The following is a 21,435-nucleotide window of genomic DNA, read 5'->3' on the forward strand; positions in this document are numbered from 1 at the left end:
CTAGTCCAGACCCTTAATTTGATTTATATTTACTTCCTTTCCACCCACAGATGTCTGCAATCCCTACCCAATTGCTATAATATTTGACTAAACTTTACATTTCTGTGCTGTTTATTTTCTGCTTAGGGTCTTTGAACTTGATGCCATATTTTCATATATATTTTTTCAGTCCATAAACCTCTTAGTGATAAAAGACTTTTGATTGACTTCTGGAATTCTTTCATGGCTTTGTCTAATTCTTATTCTGACTTTATGCTAACGTCAGTTTATTCTCTGGTTTTGGTGGAACATATTCTTCAGTAGCTTTTGGAGAAAGGTTGAACGAGACCATGTGTAGTAGGCTGAGTAATGCATGCCCCTCCCCCAAGATATCCTTGTCTTCTCTTAATTTGCTACCATACATGATAAAAATAACTTTATAGATGTAATTAAAGTAAGGATCATGCAATGGGGATATTATCCTGAATTATCTAGTGGGCCCAATTTAATCACGTGTCCTAAAAAGAAGGCAGGATGATCAAAGTCAGTAAAAGATGTGACAGCATATCCAGAGGTTGGAGTGATGCATTTTGAAGATGGAGGAAGAGGCAGGAGCCAAGGAATGCAGGTGACCTGTAGGAGCTTGCTCTAATTTGCTAGCTGCTGGAATGCAATATACCGGAAACGGAATGGCTTTTAAAAGGGGGAATTTAATGAGTTGCTAATTTACAGTTCTAAGGCCAAGAAAATGTCCCAATTACAACAAGTCTATAGAAATGTCCAATCAAAGGCATCCAGGGAAAGATACCTTGGTTCAAGAAGGCCGATGAAGTTCAGGGTTTCTCTCTCAAGTGAGAAGGCACATGGCGAACACAGTCAGGGCTTCTCTCTCAGCTGGAAGGGCACATGGTGAATACGGCATCATCTGCTAGCTTCCTCTCCTGGCTTCCGGTTTCATGAAGCTCCCCGGGAGGCATTTTCCTTCTTCATCTCCAACAATTGCTAGCTCGTAGACTCTCTGCGTCTCATGGCTACATCGTTCTGCTCTCTCTGAATCTGTCATTCTCCAAAATGTTTCCTCTTTTATAGGACTTCAGAAACTAATCAAGACCCACTCAAATGGGTGGAGACATGTCATCCCCTAATCCAGTTTAACAACCATTCTTAACTAAATCACATCAACCAGGGAGATGATCTCATTACAGTTTCATACATACAGTATTGAATAGGGATTATTCTACCTTTATGAAATGGGATTTATATTAAAACATGGCTTTTCTTAGGGGACATGCTTCCTTTCAAACCAGCACAGAACTGGAAAGGGTAAGGAGATAGCTTCTACCCTGAAAACTTAAGAAGGAATGTAGCCATGCCAGTGCCTTGATTTTAGACTTCTGATCCCCAGAACTGTAAGAGAATAAATTTGTATTGTTTTAAGCCATTTAGTTTGTGGGAATTTGTTACAGCAGGAAAATAGAATATCACATACAAAAATGTCTTTATTATGCTCTTTGATTTGATTATTTATGTAGTCTAATATAGTTTATGTAGATAGGATATAGTTAATTCTATGTTGGAAATAATTTACTCTCAGAGTTTTTAAGGCAGTGCTACATTATTGCAGGTCTTTGTGAATTGATTTTTTTCTCTCTCTCTGTAAGTTTTTTCTGTCATTTCATGATAATGTACCCTGGTATGGATATCACTCTGCTAAATACTCAGTGGGCCTTTCAGTTTGAATACTCGTTTTCTTCAGTTTTGGAAAATTATCTTATGTTAGTTCTTTGATAATTTCTTCCCTTCTATTTTCCGTTTGTTTGGGAACTCGTATTATTTGAATTTTGACCCTCCAGCTTTCTTATGCTTTCTCTCCTGTTTTCTGTTTTGTCATCATGTTCTATTTTCTGGGAGGCCACTTCAAGTTTTTTTCTAATTTATAATTAGTTGCCAAGAGGTTTTTGTTGTTGTTGTTATTCTCTAATTGTTCCTTTTATATAGCTTCATAGTTTTGTTTTCTTGTATGCTATATCTAATATCCTCAAGAAGAAAAAGAAGGGAATTATAATTATTTTGACACTTTCTTTTCCCTATATTGTTCATATTGTCTGATTTCCTTTCCCCACTTTGTTAGTTTTGGTACCTACCTTTCATGTTAGAGGCATTCCTCAAGTGTCTTCAGCTGTTTGTTTATATGAGGAAAAGTTGATTGGAAACTGTGTTCACGAGTGGGGCTTAACTGGTGGACTTCATTGTGGATGTGATTGAAGAGAAAACTAGGTATTTATGAATGAGTCCTGTCAGGTTTTTTTTTTTTCTTAAAGCAGTCAGTTTTTCTAAGTAGGAATCCTTGAATATTTTGGGCATAGGAGGTTTGGGGGTGATAAGCTGGCATCTAGCATGCAGGAGTCCAACCTAGAAAGGGCTGGATCTTTCATCATTGACTCTATCAACTTTTAATTTTTAAAAAAACAGTTTTATTCACACACAATCCAATCCATCAAGGTGTGCAATCAGTGGCTTTTGGTATAATCATAGAGGTATATATTCACCACCATAAATAAATTTGAGAACATTCTCATTGCTCCAAAAAAAATTAAAAAAAAACATACCTCTCTGACTTTTATTGAATCCTTCTTTTTAGTAAGGCATCTTATTTCTGTTTTCAGTTATGGCTGGTATTTCTGATTTCAGGGACTTTTTGGTTCAACATCTGTAGAAAGTAGACTCTCCAGGGACTTTTCAGAGTCTTCTGCTGTATGGGGAAGAGGCACTTGCCAAATGCTTTGGCTGGGGAGAAAGAATCTGAAAGTCTTACTGATCCTTCAACCACCCCCATCCTCTTTTTAATTTCTTTCAAATGTACCTGGAAGCTGCAATTCTGGAGTTTTTACCTTCTGCTTTTCCAGGGCTCTTGGTGGGAATGAACTAGCTCAGTTTAGCTTCCCCCATTGCAGGTACTTTGCAGACAGAAAGGTACAGCCAGTTAGTTACCTTTTTTCCAAATGCTTTTCATTTTACATTTCTTGGACATCTCTCCTTTGCTGTCAGAGTCTCTCCCACTCTCTTCATCTTATTGGTTTATATCTTTTCTAATTTTTTACTTTCATAGTTTTTAGAGGCGGTAGATAAATGCTTGTATCAGTTATCTATGCTTAATAAAAAAAAAACCTCCCTCCTTGAAACTCTTTTTTTTTTCTTGATGTTCTAACTATTTCTTGGGCATCTGCTTCCACAATTAGAAATGAGCTTCTCAAAGGCAGGATTTTTATATCTTTAGTACTTGGGGTATAGTAGGATTAAATGAAAGAACATGTTCTTAAATTTGATTGTAGATTTCTCTGAATTGAAAATAATTTCAAAAATAGTGAAGTATAGTAGTAAGTCTTTCTGTTTGGGAAGCTCTCTTCTTTCCTTGATTGCTATTTATCCCTTATTCCTTATTCAGAATCCTTCTGTGGTAGGCTGAATTATGAACCCCAGTTAAAACATGTTCTTAATCTTCATCCATGCCTCTGTCAGTGTGAACCCAGTGTAAATAGGACCTTTTGAAGATGTTAGTTTCAATTAAGGTGTGGTGAACTGAACCAGGATGGGATTTAATCTGGACTATTGGAGGCCTTTTCAGAAGAAGTCCACAGGGAGAATTAGAAAGTTAGCAGGTACTCAGAATAGAAAGGAGAGGATACTGCCATGTGATATGATGCAGAGATGCAAGACAAGAAACCCCAAAGATTGTGGCAAGCCAACACCAGACACTACTGAACTTGGTGGGGGCGGGGGGAGCAAGCTTTCTAGCTTTTAAGACTGTGAGACAATAAATTCCTATTGTTTAAGCCAACCCATTGTGGTATTTGTCATAGCAGCCTGGCCAACTAAGACACCGTCTCAGGTAGAGAAAGAAAAGGTAATTCTTTCTTTGTTCCTTCACTGTTTGAAATTTTTGACTTTCAAGGCTTTTCAAATGTGCCACATAAGAGTAAATTGGGCATGTTTCTAGCACTAACTTGTGGAGGTTCTAAAAAGGTATTATCATGGCTTCTAGATACTATGTCTGTCTTTCTCTCTCCTAATGGTCCTGGTATATTCACTATTCTGCCTAGCACAGAACAAGTACAGCAGGATAAAGAGCAGGTGGGATATACCATTTCAAAGATTTGCTAATGGTGTTTGAAAATAAAATCTTTTTTTAAAAAAACAATATACTGTACATAAATTAGTAACTTAACTATACCATTTGGAATCCCACTTAAAGCAACTACTCATACAAACTTTTGTCATTATCTTGTTTTAAATGTTAGGCACTTTCTTGTTACTTCTCTGTCACCTTATTTACCTGGAAAATATTCAGTCTGAGTACCACCATCCCCTCCTTTGGTTGTCTAAAACAGTTTCCTTGCTGTATTAAGCTCTCTACTGGATTCTGAATGATTTTGAACTTGGAATTGTACTGGGTGCACTTTTTACCTCTCCTTTCTACCCTCCATCCCTTATCTTCACTAATTTACTTAGTGCTTTTCTTATATGTTTATCTGGCTATCCATCCATTTCTTCAACAAATGTTTATTGGGTGACTCTCTGACATAATTTACTCATCTAGTCTCATAATATTAGATATTTGGGTAGATTCTTATTTTCTGTGAGCTCTTTTAGTGCTTGGACCATGTGTCTCTTAGTCATTGCTGTACCCAGAACCTCATAATATATTTGGTGATTACTCTGTTGTTGAACCTGAGATAATTGCGTGTTTAATTTGTTCATCTTTCCCAACAGGCTCTAAATTCAATGAGACCTTGGACTGTTTTGTTTATTACTTTACTTCAGTGCCTGACACAAAGTTTTTATTGAATAAATGTTTTTTCCCCAAGTTTTAAAATGTTCTAAGTAACACTTCAAGTAATGTCTTACTGTGAAAGCTTTATTCAGATATCAGATTATTTTCTAAGAATGGAGTTCCAGAAATGGAATTGCTTTGTCAAAGGATATAGATATTTTTAAGCCTCTTGCCACAGGCTGCTAGATTGATTTCTAGAAAGGTTCCTCCAGGATATGTTCTTTCAGCAGCAAGAGGTATCCCTATCCATTTCGCTGTGCATTTGGCAAGACTGACTGTGCTAACTACTTAAATTATATTGACATGATAGGCAAAAAAAAGTTATCTCATTGAACTATTTGTGTGTTTTTTTGATAGCCAATGAAAGTATACATTTTCTTCTAGTTTAATTTTTTATATTCCTTCTGTAAATTGGCCATTTATTTTTCCAATTTTTCTATTAGTTGCTTTTCTGGTTTGAGAGGATTATGTACCCTTAAAAAGCCATGTTTTAATACTGATCCATCTTCTGGAGGCAGCTGTTTCTTTTAATCCCTGTTTAGTACTGTAGGTTGGAAACTTGATCAGATTATCTCACAGAGATGTGGCATACCCAATTATGGGTATTAACTTTTGAGAAGAGGGAGATGTGACTCCACCCATTCCAGGTGGGTCTTGATTAGTTTACTGGAATCCGTTAAAAGAGGAAACATTTTGGAGAGTAACAGAGCCATGAGAGCCCATGCAACCAGAGACCTTTGGCAATGAAGAAGAAAGCACCCCTGGGGGAGCTTCATGAAACAAGAAGCCTGGAGAGAAAGCTAACAAATGTTGCCATGTTCACCATGTATCTTTCCAGATGAGATAGAAACCTTGAACTTTATCGGCCTTTTTGAACCAAGGTATGCCTTAGATTGAACATTTCTATAGCCTTGCTTTAATTTGGACATTATCATGGGCTTAGAACTATAAACTTGCAACTTAATAAATTCCCCTTTTAAAAAGCCATTCTAATTCTGGTTTATCGCATTCAGGCAGCTAGCAAACTAGAACAGTTGCCTAGTGTTTTTCTTACTGATTTATGTAAACTTTATATACCCAAATACTAATTTAATATGCTGTTTTCAAATATTTTTTGTTTACTTAAAAAAAAAGTTTTTAAATTAGAGAAGTTGTAGGTTTACAGAAACTCATTTAAAAAATGCAGCATTCCCATATATCCCTCTTTCCATTATGAACACTGCATTAGTGTGGTACCTTTGCTACAATCGATGAAAGAATATTACAATTATAGTATTAATTATAATCCATACTTTATATTAAGGTATATTTTTCAGCTTACTTTTTAATTTTGTTTCTGATGAACTAGATATACAGAAACTAAAAACCATATAGAAGAGGCTTCTTTATTCGATGTGACTAGATTCTATGGCTGGTCCGTTAAGGAGGAGTATCCTAAAAAAGTCTACATATATATCTTAAACTTAACTTAAAGCTTCAAAATATATATTTAGTAGCTAGTCCTTTGCTACTGGGCTGCTCTTTTCTTTGACTATAAGTCTAATTACAAATATTCTATGCTTTTCTTTTATACATCTCATCCAAAATGCATCATCACTAGTTTCTGGTTTTGATTTCTTTAAAGTGGAGCTATAACTTAAGGGGCTGTAATCTGAGTGAAAACTCCTTTCAGGTATTTTACAAGACCTCCCCCCACCCCACTCCAGTATCCTCTCAGCCCCTCCCCCAATCTTTTGCAGTTTTCACCAACATTTAATTCAATATCACGTTTATCTGGTCTTTCCTGCCAGTTCCTATCTTTTTGTACTTATATATGATTGATGTAGCATATATGTGTGTGTGTGCATATATGATGTAGCATATACATAACATATAATTAAGAATCATAGTAACAGTTACACAGCTAGCCTAGAGAGGAAAAAATTTGGGAACAAACATAAATGACTGTGTAAGAATACTATGGGCATTTATTAGGTTTCTACACAGGGACTGGCGAGTGGGTCAGTCTGTCAGGTTGGTTAAGTGGGAATTAAGAGAGGTTCTACCATAGTCAAAATTTATCAGTCTTTCTCTTTATTATTTCTGTAACTGTTTGATACTTAGAAAGTCCTTCCCTTCTTGGGAATCACATGAAAATTCACTTAGTTTTTTTTTTATTTCTTACATTTAACTCTGATCTGAAATTTAGTTTGTAAATTTAGTTTGTAAAGGATGTAATGATCTAAATTGATTTCCGCCCTCAAATAACATGCTAGTTTTTTTTCAATGTAGCAAATGCTTTTTTAAAACTTTTTATTGTATAATATAACATATACGAAAAGCAAAGCAATACTTTTCAAAGCACTCTTCAACAAGTTGTTACAGGGCATATCCCAGAGTTTATCATGGCTACCATTCATCATTTCAGATTTTTCCTTCTAGCCTCTCCAGAACATTGGAGTCTAGAAGGAATATTTTTATCATCGCAATTTTTTTGTGTGTGAAAACTAACATATATACAAAAAAAGCAATAAATTCCAAAGCACATCGCAGCAATTACTTGTAGAACAGATTTCAGAGTTTGGTATGGATTACAATTCCACAATTTTAGGTTTTTACTTCTAGCTGTTCTGAGATACTAGAGACTAAAAGAAATATCAATATAACAATTCAGCAGTCATACTCATTTGTTAAATCCTACCATCTCTGTGTAACTCCACCATCACCTTTGTTCTTTCTCTCACTCTTCAGGGGTATTTGGGCTATGCCAGGCAAATTCTTTCTTAAAAGGGACAGATCAAAAGTAGTGTTGCTTTTAGATTTCAACAGTGTAAACAGGCATTAAGTGGACCTGGGGTCTTTGGAATGGAAGGTGAATGTGGTCCTTGGGGTTGGGGCAGGGCAAATAGAGAACAGAGTAGATTTTTTAACACACACAATAAGGAGAAACAGAGACCTAGGAAATTGGGTATGAGCAGAGCTAGTAAGAAGTAGGTATTTCTCAAGGTTCCCTTTTTAGAATCCAGGCCCTGTCCCAAATGGAGATTTAAAGTGGGAGATGACCTCTATAGTGGTGAGTTAATGGTTAGTTTTACAGGCAACTTGGCCAAACTATAGTACACAATTGATTAATTAAACAATAATTTAGGTGTTGCTGTGAAGGTATTTTGTAGATATGTTACCCTCTATAAATCAGTTGACTGTAAGTAAAGTAGTTGTTCTAGTTTGCTAGCTGCCGGAATGCAACACACCAGAGATGGATTGGCTTTTAATAAAAGGGGATTTATTTTGTTGGTTCTTCAGAGGAAAGGCAGCTAACTTTCCACTGAGGCTCTTTTCTTACGTGGAAGGCACAGGATGGTCTCTGCTGGTCTTCTCTCCAGGCCCCTGGGTTCCAACAACTTTCCCTGGGGTGACTTCTCCAAAGGCCTGGGCTGAGCTGCAAGTGCTGAGATGAGGAATGCTGAGCTGCTAGCCTGTGCTACATTGCGTTCTCTCATTTAAGCACAAGCCAATTAAGTTAAACGTCACTCATTGCAGCAGACACGCCTCCTAGCCGACTGCGGATGTAATTAGCAACAGATGAGATTCACCTACCATTGGCTCATGTCCACAGCAACAGAACTAGGTGCTTTCACCTGGCCAAGTTGACAACTGAATCTAACTACCACAGTAGTTTACCCTTGATAATGTGGATGGGACTCATCCAATCATTTGAAAGTCATTGAGAATAAAAACTAAGGTTTCCCAGAGAAGAAATTCTACCTCAAGACTGAAGAATCAACTTTTGCCTGAGGTTCCAACCTGCCATTTTCCTCTAAAGATTTTGGACTTGCCAGCTCCCAGAATCACATGAGCCAATTCCTTAAATCTCTCTCTTGCTCTCTTTCTCTATCTATCTATCATCTATCTATTATCTATCTATCTATCTATCTATCTATCTATCTATCTATCTATCTATCATCTATCTATCTATCTATCTATCTGTCTATATCTATATCTATATGTAGACCCTGACTGATAAAATGAGGTAATTTATTATAGTTTATTAAGCAATTTAACCAATGGCTATAAACAGTTAAAAATAAGCAGTTTATTATAAAGAGAATGCCAACAAAGAAGGGATTAAGCAAAGTTCTACAGATACTGTCAAACTTGAAAGCATGATTTGTCCCCATCTACTTTACCAGTTTCTACTGGTAAATTCTTTATAACAGTTCCTCAGTCCTTTGAATTACAGTGTTTTTATTGTAATCCTTTCATGTAATCTTTCTTTTAGTGCAGTTACTGCTTTTTCCTGGGCCTTAGCATCAGGTTAATTAGTGAAATATTGGGACTAATACTGGTTAAGGCTGTGGACAGCTTCCAAGTAATGTATGGAAAATAAGGGTTATTAAAAAACTGATATGAAGCAGATGTTACAGAGGAAAATTTATTATATAGTGGTATTTATGCTGGTTTTAAGTTTTCAAATGTTTTATCTTTATGAGACCCCTATATAAATTTTACTTTCAAAATATTACTGTTTGGTAATGATGAGTTCTGTTTAATCTTCCCAACAGTTATTTGTAACTGTCATTTCAAAATGACTAATCAGCATTGCATTAAACACAACCAGCCAACCAATCAACATGGGAGATTTGTTGTAGCTAGAGGGCCATATTTTTTTCTCAAAGTTGGTTTCTTCCTTTGCACTGGAAGGCACCAATTTCAAGCCTTTCCACCTCTCCCTGTTTATTGAGGATTCTTGCTTAGAAGACATGGGCAGAGCACATGTAGCCAGTGTCCCCAAGGTTTCAGAACATATAGAGGGAGTTATGTATGGCTGCTGTGTAATCCAGAACTTCAGATGGCTTTATGATCTATGCAGATGGCTAAATTGAAACCCTTGGGGCAGGACTTTATCTTATTTTTCAGTTGCAGAATATAAAATTGAGATAGAGAAAGAAGTCATTGAAGGCTATGATAATTTCTTTGAATTTAAGAAGTATTGACATTTCTCATATAGTAAAATATTATTGTAGATTGGTGTTACTGCTTTGGGTTTTTCCTTTTGAAACACATTTCTTCGCCTGGAACTAGCTGAAGAAAAGTGGCATCTGTAATGAAATGATGGTGTCAATAGATATGGCTTTGGTTTTGGTGCCTTTAGAGACATGGTTTAAACTAATAAGAAAGATATCACTGCTTTGTATAAGTCTTAAAAAGAGTGTTGTTAAGCTTTTAATTTAATATTTGCTGAGCCTGCCATACCAGATACATTAAAACAAAAAGTCTTATGATTTGCAGAAAAACTAAAATGATCCTGATCTTAACCCTCCCTTCTACTCAAGCACTCTCTATTGCTTACTGCTCCTTTTGAGTCCAAAGTGATTCTTCAACTTGGTAAGTTAAATTTTGACATTTTTAAATCTAGGATATGTCTAAAATACTTTAGGTGCATTTATTTTGGAAATGTAGAAATGTATCATACCCAGTTTTTTTTTTTGCCTAGATGTAGATAAAGACTTCAGAAATATTTATTAGTTGAATGTTTGCTTAGGAATTTGACATTCGTATAAAAAATAAAACAAACATATAGGTTGAGCTAGCCTATAAGAAAGATAAATTCCTCTTGGTGAGAAGTCAGGGGGAAATCCTATGAGAACCTAGTTTGGAATTTCTCTTCCACGTGGCTGAACTTGAATACTACTTAGTATATAATTTCTATGTTTTGCTACAAATTTTATTTCTTGACCGTTTTCCTTAGATGTTGTTACAGTTTGACAAACTCTGGGAGTGTTTATTACATAGTTGTGTATAGGTAAATTTGTACAGGAAAATATAAAACATTTTTTGTAACCTTCTGTTTTTACTTGTATGACTCTAAATCAGCCCAGATGGTGGCCATTGTGAATAGTAGTAATAGCTAGGTAGAAAGCTGTTAAGGTTACAGCTTTGAGCATATGTCTCATGATTGTGTGTATGTGTGCGCTCAGTATCCAGAGGTATGTTACAGCATACTGTTAGGTAGAGAGGCTTTTGCAAAGTTACTGAGGCCTTTCGATCTCAGCCAAGTAGGAGGATAAATTAGGCAACAGGATATATCTAGTGCTTTTATCTCTGGCAAGTAGCTAATTTTTTGAAAGAAGCTTTTATCTTTTTATCTAGCCAGAATGTTTAGTTTTCTTATGACTGATTTTAACTGCAAATTTCCTAACTCTGCTTGCATGCTCTTATTTGTTCATTTTAAAAGCTAAGGTCCTTTAGCATTTAGACCTATTGATTTATAGTACTCAGGTTAGAACCACCAGTTGTGCTCTGTATGAATGCGTTTGATCTTTTTAACTAGTTCTACATTATTACTGTTTACTTTGTAAAGTCAGTTCATTGTTTTGTGAGTTTCCGGAACTTCGTTAAGTTTCATTTCTAGATTTTCCAAATAGTTCTGAAGTGTTGAAGAGGAAACTGAAGTAAGCGTTGGAAAACCTTAATGAGCTTCAGCTGGAAATAGACGTGATGGCGTCTGTTTTATCTCAGATCACTGATAGTGAGATGTGAATGAGTGCAGTTTTTAATATTACCAAAGTTTCTTTAAGCATTAAAAACTTCAATTACATTTTTACCCTGGATACTAAGACTTGGATCTCAGGGGTTACTTCATTGTTCTCCTTGATGATGAGGATCATATGTTATTCACTGTTCTGATATCTATAGATCATTGTATTTGTTTGGAAAGCAAACATTTTGCTGATTTAATTAAACTTGAGTAGTTATTTGCACCTTATTGTAAATTTCAATCTGTAGAGCTGAAAAGATTTCTTACCTTTCCATTGAGTTAAAAAAAACGAAAGCACATTTGTGTGATCATTATCTCCTTCCCCAATGAAACTACTTTTTTTTTGTTCTTATTAATAGATTAGCCCAATAGGGTAAAACTGTGACTTCTTACGTGATTGCTAGTGTTATTTCTGCCTGATGAATTAAAGCAGTGGAAAATATTAAAATATACCCTTGGTTTTTCTCTCAGTCTATTATTTCTTTGGTGTAATTCAAAAGAATGAACTCAATAGAGTTCTCTGTACCACTACATAAGACAATATATCCATGATCTTGAATTAATTTTAGATGTTAAGCATTCCTAATGGGTAACAAATTATTTTTGCTAGTTATTAAGAATAAAGTATACATTGCAGCTTATTAGTAAGTTACATGTTCAGAGTACATTAAGGTTCAGTTTTTTTCACATGCATTTTGTAGATGATCTTCATATCAACCCTATTAGTAAGGTAGGTTTTCCTATTATTTTTTTCCATCTCACAAATGAAGAAAGTTTTTGATAAAATGTGACTAAAGTTGTAGAATTAAATTATATTTAGATCTTCTGAGTTACTTCATATGTGTAGAAATCTTTATTTAACATGCTTTCCCCATTGTAAGGTCTATAATTATATCCTCTAATCCTAGAATTCTATGATTGGGAGAACCTAAACTTAATACAAGGGGATAATAGGTTTTATGTTGGGTGCCAGATTAATAGATAAATTGTAGTTACTGAGGCTTAGAGTTGAGATATTTTGTAAGCATATTCCCAGTTTATTGGGAAAGAATGCCCTAATTGATTAACCATGTCTGAAGTGGACATGCGTGCAACCAATATATGGCAAATATATGGCACTCAGATGAAGTAAACCTAAGACACCTAATATAGCTTTGTAAAAGTTCTGTTTTTTTCCTCAACAAATTTGGATTAATTTGGCTAATTACTCAGTAATAATAGGATTCTCTCTATACAGTTAGAAATTGAGTTTGGCTACATGGTACAGAAAACATAAATAGTGGCCTAAATAAATTTGAGTTTATTTTCTGTCACAAAATGGGAATTCCAAAGTTAAGCATTCCCAGGCTGGTAGGGTGTCTCCAAGATCTCCTTAGAGACGTAGGCCCCTTCCATCTTTAGTGTGCGCTCATGGTTACAAGATAGCTCCTGAGGGTCCAGTCATCACATCTGTGTTCCATGCAGACTGGAAGAATGGAAGGAGCAGAGTGGTGCTTGCCAGCTGAGTAAGATCTCTTAAAAGAACATTCCTCTAAGCCACATCCAGTGAAGTCTGCTTTTATGTTGTTGTCCAAACTAAACATATGACTACCTCCTCTACAGCAAAGAAATGTGGTAGATTGGAAATGTGATTTTATTGAGCACATTGGAGCACAACATCATTGGGCTTCTAATAGCAAAAAAGGAGGGAAGAACGGATATTGGGTGTACAATTAACAGTCTTTGCTGCAGTTCATTCTATTAGCTATCTAATCCTTACTCAGTCTTCTTCCTGTATAAAGAACATTGGCACCTGCTTCTTAATGGAAACACCTCCAAAGTCTTATCTAGTTACTATATCCAGTTCGAAGTCATCAATTTCTTGGTGATATACAGTCCTTCTTGTGGTCTGGTTTCCCATAAATTGTGTCCTCCTCCATTATTACAAGATAGAGAAAGAGTAGAATAACTGTAGTAAAACTTTCTACCTGAAAAAGGGGTGGAGAATGGGAAACACATAGCAGTCACTTAGCCATGTGTGTTAGATTCAGTTGTCAACTTAGCCAGGTGAGCATACCTAGTTCTGTTGCTGCGGACACAAGCCAATGGTACATGAACCTCATCTGTTGCTAATTACATCTGCAGTCGACTAGGAGGTGTGTCTGCTGCAATGAGTGATGTTTGACTTAATTGGCTGGTGCTTAACTGGGAGAACACAATGTGGCGCTTGGGAGAACACAATGTAGCACAGCCCTAGCAGCTCGGCATTCCTTATTTCATTCCTTACTAGCAGCTCAGCCCAGGCCTTTGGAGATGCAGAAAGAAGTCACCCCGGGGAATGTTGTTGGAACTCAGAGGCCTGGAGAGAAGACCAGCAGAGACCATCTTGTGCCTTCCACGTAAGAAAGAACCTCAGTGGAAAGTTAGCTGCCTTTCGTCTGAAGAACCAACAAAATAAATCCCCTTTTGTTAAAAGCCAATCCATCTCTGGTGTGTTGCATTCCAGCAGCTAGCAAACTAGAACACCATGGCAATGATTAAATCCTGCTGAGCAAAGATTCCGTGCTCTGGCCCTACAGAGAGTTTCTTGAACGGCCTGTCAGGAAAATTTTGAAATTGCCAAGTATTGATATTTTGTGTATAGGAGAGTCCTGGTCTTTTTGCAAAGCTTTTTGAATGGTCATTTTCATCTACTTTATTTTTTAGTACTTCCTTAATATCAAACAACTTATTATTTGCATCTCATTAGAAGGAAGGCTGATTTGCAAAAAGTCCTTCCTTCTATTCAGTTTCCTCACATACTTGGTTTTTAGTAGCTTAGCTTGATAGTTCTCCTCAAGTTACTGGGTACGTATAAGTTATGAGTTTACTCTTTTTGCCTATGTCTTTGTTTTCCTTATTGTTTTTTTCTTCATTTTTTTTATTAGAAGAAGTTGTAGGTTTACAGAAAAATCATGCATAAAATACATAGTTTCCATTTACTGCCCCTCCCTCACAGAGTTTTTCCTATTATTAACATTTTGCATGAGTGTGGTACATTTGATGCAATTCAAGAAGCAATATTACTTTTAATTATACAGTTAACTGTAGTCCATAGTTTATATTACAGTTCACTGTGTTGTACAGTTCTGTTTTTTTTAATTTTTTATTTAGTAACACATATACAACAACTGTCCTGTTTTAACCATATTTAACTATATAATTCAGTGGTCTTAATTGCATTACAAATGTTGTGCTGCCATCATCACCATCCATTAATAGAATTTTCCATCACCCAAAACAGAAACTCTATATCCATTAAGCATTAACTCTCAATTCCATACACCCACCCTGGCCCCTGGTTACCTATATCTTATTTTCTAACTCTATGAATTTGCTTATTCTAGTTATTTCATATCAGTGAGATCACACAATATTTGTTCTTTTGTATCTGTCTTATTTCATTCAACATTATGTCTTCAGGGTTCATCTATATTGTCGCATCTATCAGAATTTTATTGTTTTTATGGCTTTGTACCATGATTTTTTTCCATTTAGCTGTTGATAGACATATGGGTCCCTTCCAACTTTTGGCAATTGTGAATAATGCTGCTATGAACAGCAGTGTGCAAATGTCTGTTTGAGTCTCTGATTTCGGTAACTTTGGGTATGTACCTAGAAGTGAGATTGCCAAATCATGTGGTAATTCTGTATTCTGAGCAATCTCCAAACTTTTTGACAATGGCTGCACATTTTACATTCTGACCGGCAGTGAACGAATGTTTCTTATTCTCTACATCCTCTCCAACACTTATTTTCCATTTTTAAAATAATAATCATTCTGTGGGGTGTGAGGTGCTGTCTCATTGTGTTTTTTGTTTTTGTTTTTTTGCTTGGGCAGGCAGCAGAAATCGAACCTGGGTCTCCAGCATGGCAGGCAAGAATTCTGCCACTGAGCCACTGTCAAGTTGCCCCTCATTGTGGTTTTGATTTGCATTTTCCTAATGGCTAACGATGTTAAGCATCTTTTCATGTGCTTTTTGGCATTTGTATATTTTCTTTGGATAAATGTTAAGCCATTCACCCATTTCTAAATTGGATTGTTTGTTCTTTTGTTGTTGATTTGATTTCTTTATATTTTTTGGATATTAAGCTCTTATTGAATAAGGTTTCCAAATATTTTCTCCTGTTCTGTATGTTGTCTTTTGACTTTCATGATCAAATCCTTTGTAGAAAAGTTTTTAATTTTGATGAAGCCCTATTTATCCATTTTTCCTACTGTTGCTTGTACTTTTGGTGTAAAAACTAAGAAATCATTGTCGAACACATGATCTTGAAAATGCTTCCCTATGTTTTCTTCTATTTATATATATTTTTGGTTCTTGTATTTAGGTCTTTGATCCAGTTTTTTCCCCAAAAGAATATATGCACATACATACACAAAATAAAAATAAAATAAAAAAGAATGCACAAATATTATTTACTAAAATTACCCTATGCTAAATATGAGTCCTTCAACTTCATTCTTCTTTTTCAATATGATTTTGGCTATTCAGGTCCTTTTACCCTTCCATATAGATTTGATGATTGATTTTTCCATTTCTGCAAAGAAAGTTGTTGGAATTTTTATTGGAATTGTATGTTGCCTCGATAAATCACCTTAGGTAGAATTGAAATTGTAACAATATTTAGTCTTCTAGTCTATAAACACAAGCTATCTATCCATTTATTTGGGTCTTATTTGATTTCTTTTTGCAGTGTTTTATAGTTTTCCACGTATACACCTTTTGCATCCTTGGTTAAGTTTATTCCTAGATATTTGATTCTTTTAGTTGGTATTATAAATGGAATATATCTTGATTTCCTCTTTAGATTGTTCATTACTAGTGTGTAAAATACTGGTGATTTTGTTGTGTGTTGAACTTGTACCATACCACTTTACTGAATTTGTTCATCAGCTCTAGTTGCTTCCCTGCAATTTTTCAGGATTTTCTGTAGATAGGATCATATCATTTGCAAATAGGGAAAGTTTTACTTCTTCCTTTCCAACCTGTACGCATTTCATTTCTCTTTCTTGCATAGTTGCTCTGGCAGGATCTTCCAGTAAAATGTTGAATATCAGTGTCACAGTGAGCATACTTGTCTTGTTACTGTTTTTAGAGGGAAAACCTTCAGTCTTTTACCATTGATGATGATGTTAGCTGTGGGTTTTTCATATATGCCCTTTATCATGTTGAAGAAGTTCCTTCTATTCCTACTTTTGTCAGTGTTTTTATCAAGAGTGGGTGCTGTATTTTGTCAAATACTTTTCTGCCTCAGTTGAGATGATCTTTTTTCCCCCTGTTAACTGATTTTTTTCTGTTGAGCTGTCCTTGCATATGAGGGATAAAACCCACTTGGTCATGGTGTTTAATTCTTTTAAAGTGTTGTAGATTTCATTTGTTGCAATTTATTTAGATATTTTTACATCTGCATTCATAAAGGATATTGATCTGTATATTTTCTTGTAATTTAACTTTGATATTAGGGTAATGGTGGCTTCATACAATGAGCTAGGGAATTTTCCCCTCCTCTATAGTTTTTTGGAAGAGTTTGAACAGGATTGGTGCTAATTCTTCTTGGAATGTCGGGAAAAATGCACCAGTGAAGATAACTGGCCGTGGACTTTTTTTTGTTGGAAGGTTTTTGATTACTCATTCAATCTCTTTAGTTGTTATTGGTCTGTTGAGATCTTCTGCTTCTTCTTACATCAGTGTAGGTATTGGGTGGTTTTTCTAGGAATTTGCCCATTTCATATAGGTTATCTAATTTGCTGGTTTATAGTTTATAGCATCCTGTATCCTTTGTTTCCTTCTGTAGAGTTGGTAGTAATATCCCCTCTTTTTTAAAATTTTTTTCCATCTTGAAGGAAAGGACCCTATATATTTTTTTATTAAGATAATTGTGTTAGTCAGTGTTCTCTAGGGCACTATCACCTGGCCAAGTTGACACATGAACCCAACCATCACAGATACCTTCACATACCATACAGTCCATCCAAAGTATATAATCAGTGGTTCACAATATCATCACATAGTTGTGTATGCATTATCATGACCATTTTAGAATATTTGCATTACCCCAGAAAAAGAAATTACAATAAAAACCCCATACATCCCATACCCCTCATCCCTCCTTATTGACCAGAAGTATTTTCAATCTACCCAATTTTAAGACTTACCATTGAAGTAGGTTAACTAAGACAGTGGAATAAAATCAAGTATCCAGAAGTAGATCATACAAACATGGGGAACTGTTTTTTTTATCTTCTTCAATATAGTTATACAGTCATTATCAGAGATCAGAGCTACTGAATTACAGTTCAACAACTTCAAATATTTTCTTCTGGCTACTCCAAAACACTGTGCCCTAAAAAGAAATATCTATATAATGAGTTAGCAGTCACATCATTTGTTAAATCCTAATTTCTCAGTTATACTTCCTTCCTCTCATTTGATCTTTGTCTAAATCTGCAGGGATATCTGGGCAATGACCATTTTAACTTCTTCATGTTGGAAAGGAGTGTTAACCTTCTGGGATAGTAGAATGAATCGGGTAGTTATTCTTAGAGTGACTGGTACCTCTGGGTTTCATAATTTATTTGGCCTAGGATAAATCTGGAGGCTTTAAGTTTCTGAAAAAAATAAACTTAATAAGAAAAACTGTTTTAGAGACTTAGAGCCCAAGGTACTCCTTAGGGTTTTCAGGAATACTGTTGGTTGGTTCCTGGCAGTCTGTGGTAGTTTGAAATATCTGGCTAAAACTTGGATAAGAGTAACCTCCAGAATGACCTCTCTACTCTTATTTGAAATCTCTTAGCCACTGAAACTTTATTTTGTTCCATTTTTGATTTTAGTTATTTGTGTCCACTCTTTTCATTTTATTGTTGGTCTAGCTAAAAGTTTGTTTATTTTATTGATCTTTTTAAGTAACCCATTTTGTTTTTGTTGATTCTATTTTTTTTCAGTCTTTATTTCATTTGTATCTCCTCTATTCTTTATTATTTCCTACTTTCTGCTTACTTTGGGTTTAGGTCTTCTTTTTCTAGAACCTCCAGTTGTGAGGATAGGTTAGATATCTGTTGTGAGGTATTTCTTCTTTTTTAATGTAGGCATTTTAGAGCTTTACATTTCCCTCTCAGCACTGCCAATAGATTTTGGTATGTTGTGTTTTCATTTTCATTTACCTCAAGATATTTCCTAATTTTGGTTGATATTTCTTCTTTTGACCCATTGGTTGTTGAAAAGTGTGCTGTTTAATTTCTAGATATTTCTGAATTTCCCAGTTCTCCTTCTGTTATTAATTTCTAGCTTCGTTTCATTGTAGTTGGGGAAGATAGAGTGTATGATTTCAAAATTTTTTAATTTATTGAGACTTGTTTCATGACCTAAGAGATGGTCTATCTTGGAAAATGATCCATATGCAATAGAGAAGATTGTGTATGATACTGCTCTTGGGTTACATGTTCTATGTATGTCTCGTAGTTCTAGCTAGTTTAGAGTATTCTTCAAGTATTCTATTTCCTTATATTCTTTCTAGATATTCTGTCCATTATTGGTGTATCAAAATTTTCTACTATTAATGTAAAGCAGTTTATTTCTCCCTTCAAGTCTCTCAATGTTTGCTTCATGTATTTTTGAGCCTCTGCTTTTTTTTTTTTTTTTTTCACATGGGCAGGCACTGGTAACCGAACCCGGGTCTCTGGCAGGTGAAAACTTTGCCTGCTGAGCCACTGTGGCCCTGAGCCTCTGATTTTAGGTGACTATATATTTATAATTATAATTTTGTCCTGTTGAATTGACCCTTTGTTGAAATATAATGACCATCTTTGTTCCTTGTAACTGTTTTTAACTGTCTTTTGGTTGCAATTTACATGGGTATGTATTTTTTCCATCCTTTCACTTTCATCCTTGTTTCTTTGAATTTAAGGTTAGTATCTTGTATACTGCATTTAGTTGAGTCATGCTTTTTTCGTCTGTGCCGCTAATCTGTGCCTTTTGACTGATTGTTTAATCTATATACTTTGAAAATAACTGTGGATAACGCAGGACTTTCTTCTACCATTTTGCTATGCGGTCTTTGTAATTTATACTTTTTTTGTCCCTCAATTCTTTCTTTAGTGTTGACTTTCATTTTTCTTTGATTGTTTGGTATTCCATCCTTTTGAGTCCCTTCCCGTTTCTTTCTATATATATTTTTCAGGTCTTTTCTTTGTGGTTACCATGAAACTTAAGCTTAACATCCTACATCTATAACAATCACATTTGATTTGATAGCAAGCTAACTTCAATAACGTATATATACACTGTTCCTACCAATTAATTAATCCTCCCCTTTTTTTTGTTGTACTTGTTACAACTTGAATCTTTGTGCATTGTTGTCCAAAATAGATTTGCCATTATTATTTATGTATTTGCATTTTTATAATCTGTCAGAAGTAGAATGTGGAGTTATATACCAAAATATCCCATACAGTAGTACTTGCATTTATGATTACCCATATGGTTACTCTTACTGGAGGTCTTTGCTTCCTTATGCTGCTTTGATCCATTGTCTGGTGTCCTTTCCTTCCTGTCTGAAGAATTCACTTTAGCATTGCTTGCAGAGCAGGTCTAGTGGTAACAAAACCCTTAGCTTTTGTTTATTGGGACTATTTTAATCTTTCCTCATTTTTGTTTTTGAAATAATATGCAACTTTTATTGTTTTAACAAATTCTATGTGCTAAAAACGTATTTTAATTTCTTGCTATTCATTACATCATTGTATATGAATTATATAGATAAGTGAAATTATTTTCATAGAAGCAATTCTAAGAGGAAAAGGGAAGAGAATCTACATTTGCCAAGGGTCTGTTGCACTTTACTTTTTTTTTTCTTTGCAACTAATTTATTCAGGTATTCCTCCTTTCAATTTTGTGGAGGACCTATTTCCACCCAGATTTTTTTTTTCATCATCATAATTGACTTTTTTTTCTTTTATGTGAAAAATAACATATATACCAAAAAGGAATAAATTTTAAAGCATATCACAACAATTAGTTGTAGAACAGATTTCAGAGTTTGGTATGTGTTATAATTCTACAATTTTAGGTTTTTACTTCTAACTGCTCTAGGATACTCGAGACTAAAGGAAATATCAATATAATGATTCAGTAATCATACTCATTTGTTAAATCCTACCTTTTCTGTATAACTCCACCATCACCTTTGATCTTTCTCCCACCCTTTAGGGGTATTTGGGCTATGCCCATTCTAACTTTTTCAAGTTGGAAGGGGCTGTTGATTATAAGGGATAAGGGAATGGAACTGTTTGATGTTCTGGAGAGGCTGGCCTCTCTGCATTTCAGAATTTATCTGGTCCAGGAACCCATCTAGGGGTTGTAGGTTTCTGGAAAGTTACCCTAGCGCATGGAACCTTTGTAGAATCTTATATAATACCCCAGGTGTTCTTTAGGGTGGAACGAATGGTTTTGGTTGGGATTTAGCAAGCTGTAATAGGTAGCACTTTCTAACTGAAGCTTGTGTAAGAGTGACTTCCAGAGTAACCTCTCAACCCTAAACTCTCTCAGTCACTGATACCTTATTTGTTAAACTTCTTTTGCCCCTTTTGGGCTAGATGGCATTGTTGATTCCACGGTGCCAGGGTTAGGATCAACCCTGGGAGTCACCTCCCACACCGCCAGAGAGACGTTCACCCCTGGATGTCATACCCCAGTTGGGGGGAGGGTAATGATTTCACTTGTAGAGTTAGGCTTAGAAAGAGAGAGGCCACATCTGAGCAACAAGAGAGGTCCTCTGAAAGTAACTCTTTGGCATATCTATAGGTAGGATAAGCTTCTCTGCTACATATGTAAGCAAGCTTCAAGATCAAGGGCTTGGCCTATTGATTTGGGTGTCCCTAATGTTTGGCACAGTATCAGGGGTTTCCCCAGTGATAAAGTTTAATAGTTTCATAATTTTTCTTGCATACCTCAAGGGACTTTGCTAATACTTATTGATTATCTGCTTAATATACTGTGGGATGTATCCAGGCATTACATTAAGGTATACAGGCTTAAAGGCCCTCATTCTTATTCTGGGCTTTCTGTGTTTGGATTGTTTAAATGATCTA

At 35.4% G+C, this 21,435-nt stretch overlaps 1 protein-coding gene across 8 annotated transcripts in view; it reads left to right on the forward strand.

The window, feature by feature from the left end:
- Positions 1-21,435, forward strand: part of CASK (calcium/calmodulin dependent serine protein kinase) — a 533,324-nt gene that overhangs the window by 24,397 nt on the left and 487,492 nt on the right. The gene's annotated exons all lie outside the window — the stretch shown is intronic.

This window comes from Tamandua tetradactyla, chromosome X, assembly GCF_023851605.1.
Source record: "Tamandua tetradactyla isolate mTamTet1 chromosome X, mTamTet1.pri, whole genome shotgun sequence".
Lineage (NCBI taxonomy): Eukaryota > Metazoa > Chordata > Mammalia > Pilosa > Myrmecophagidae > Tamandua > Tamandua tetradactyla.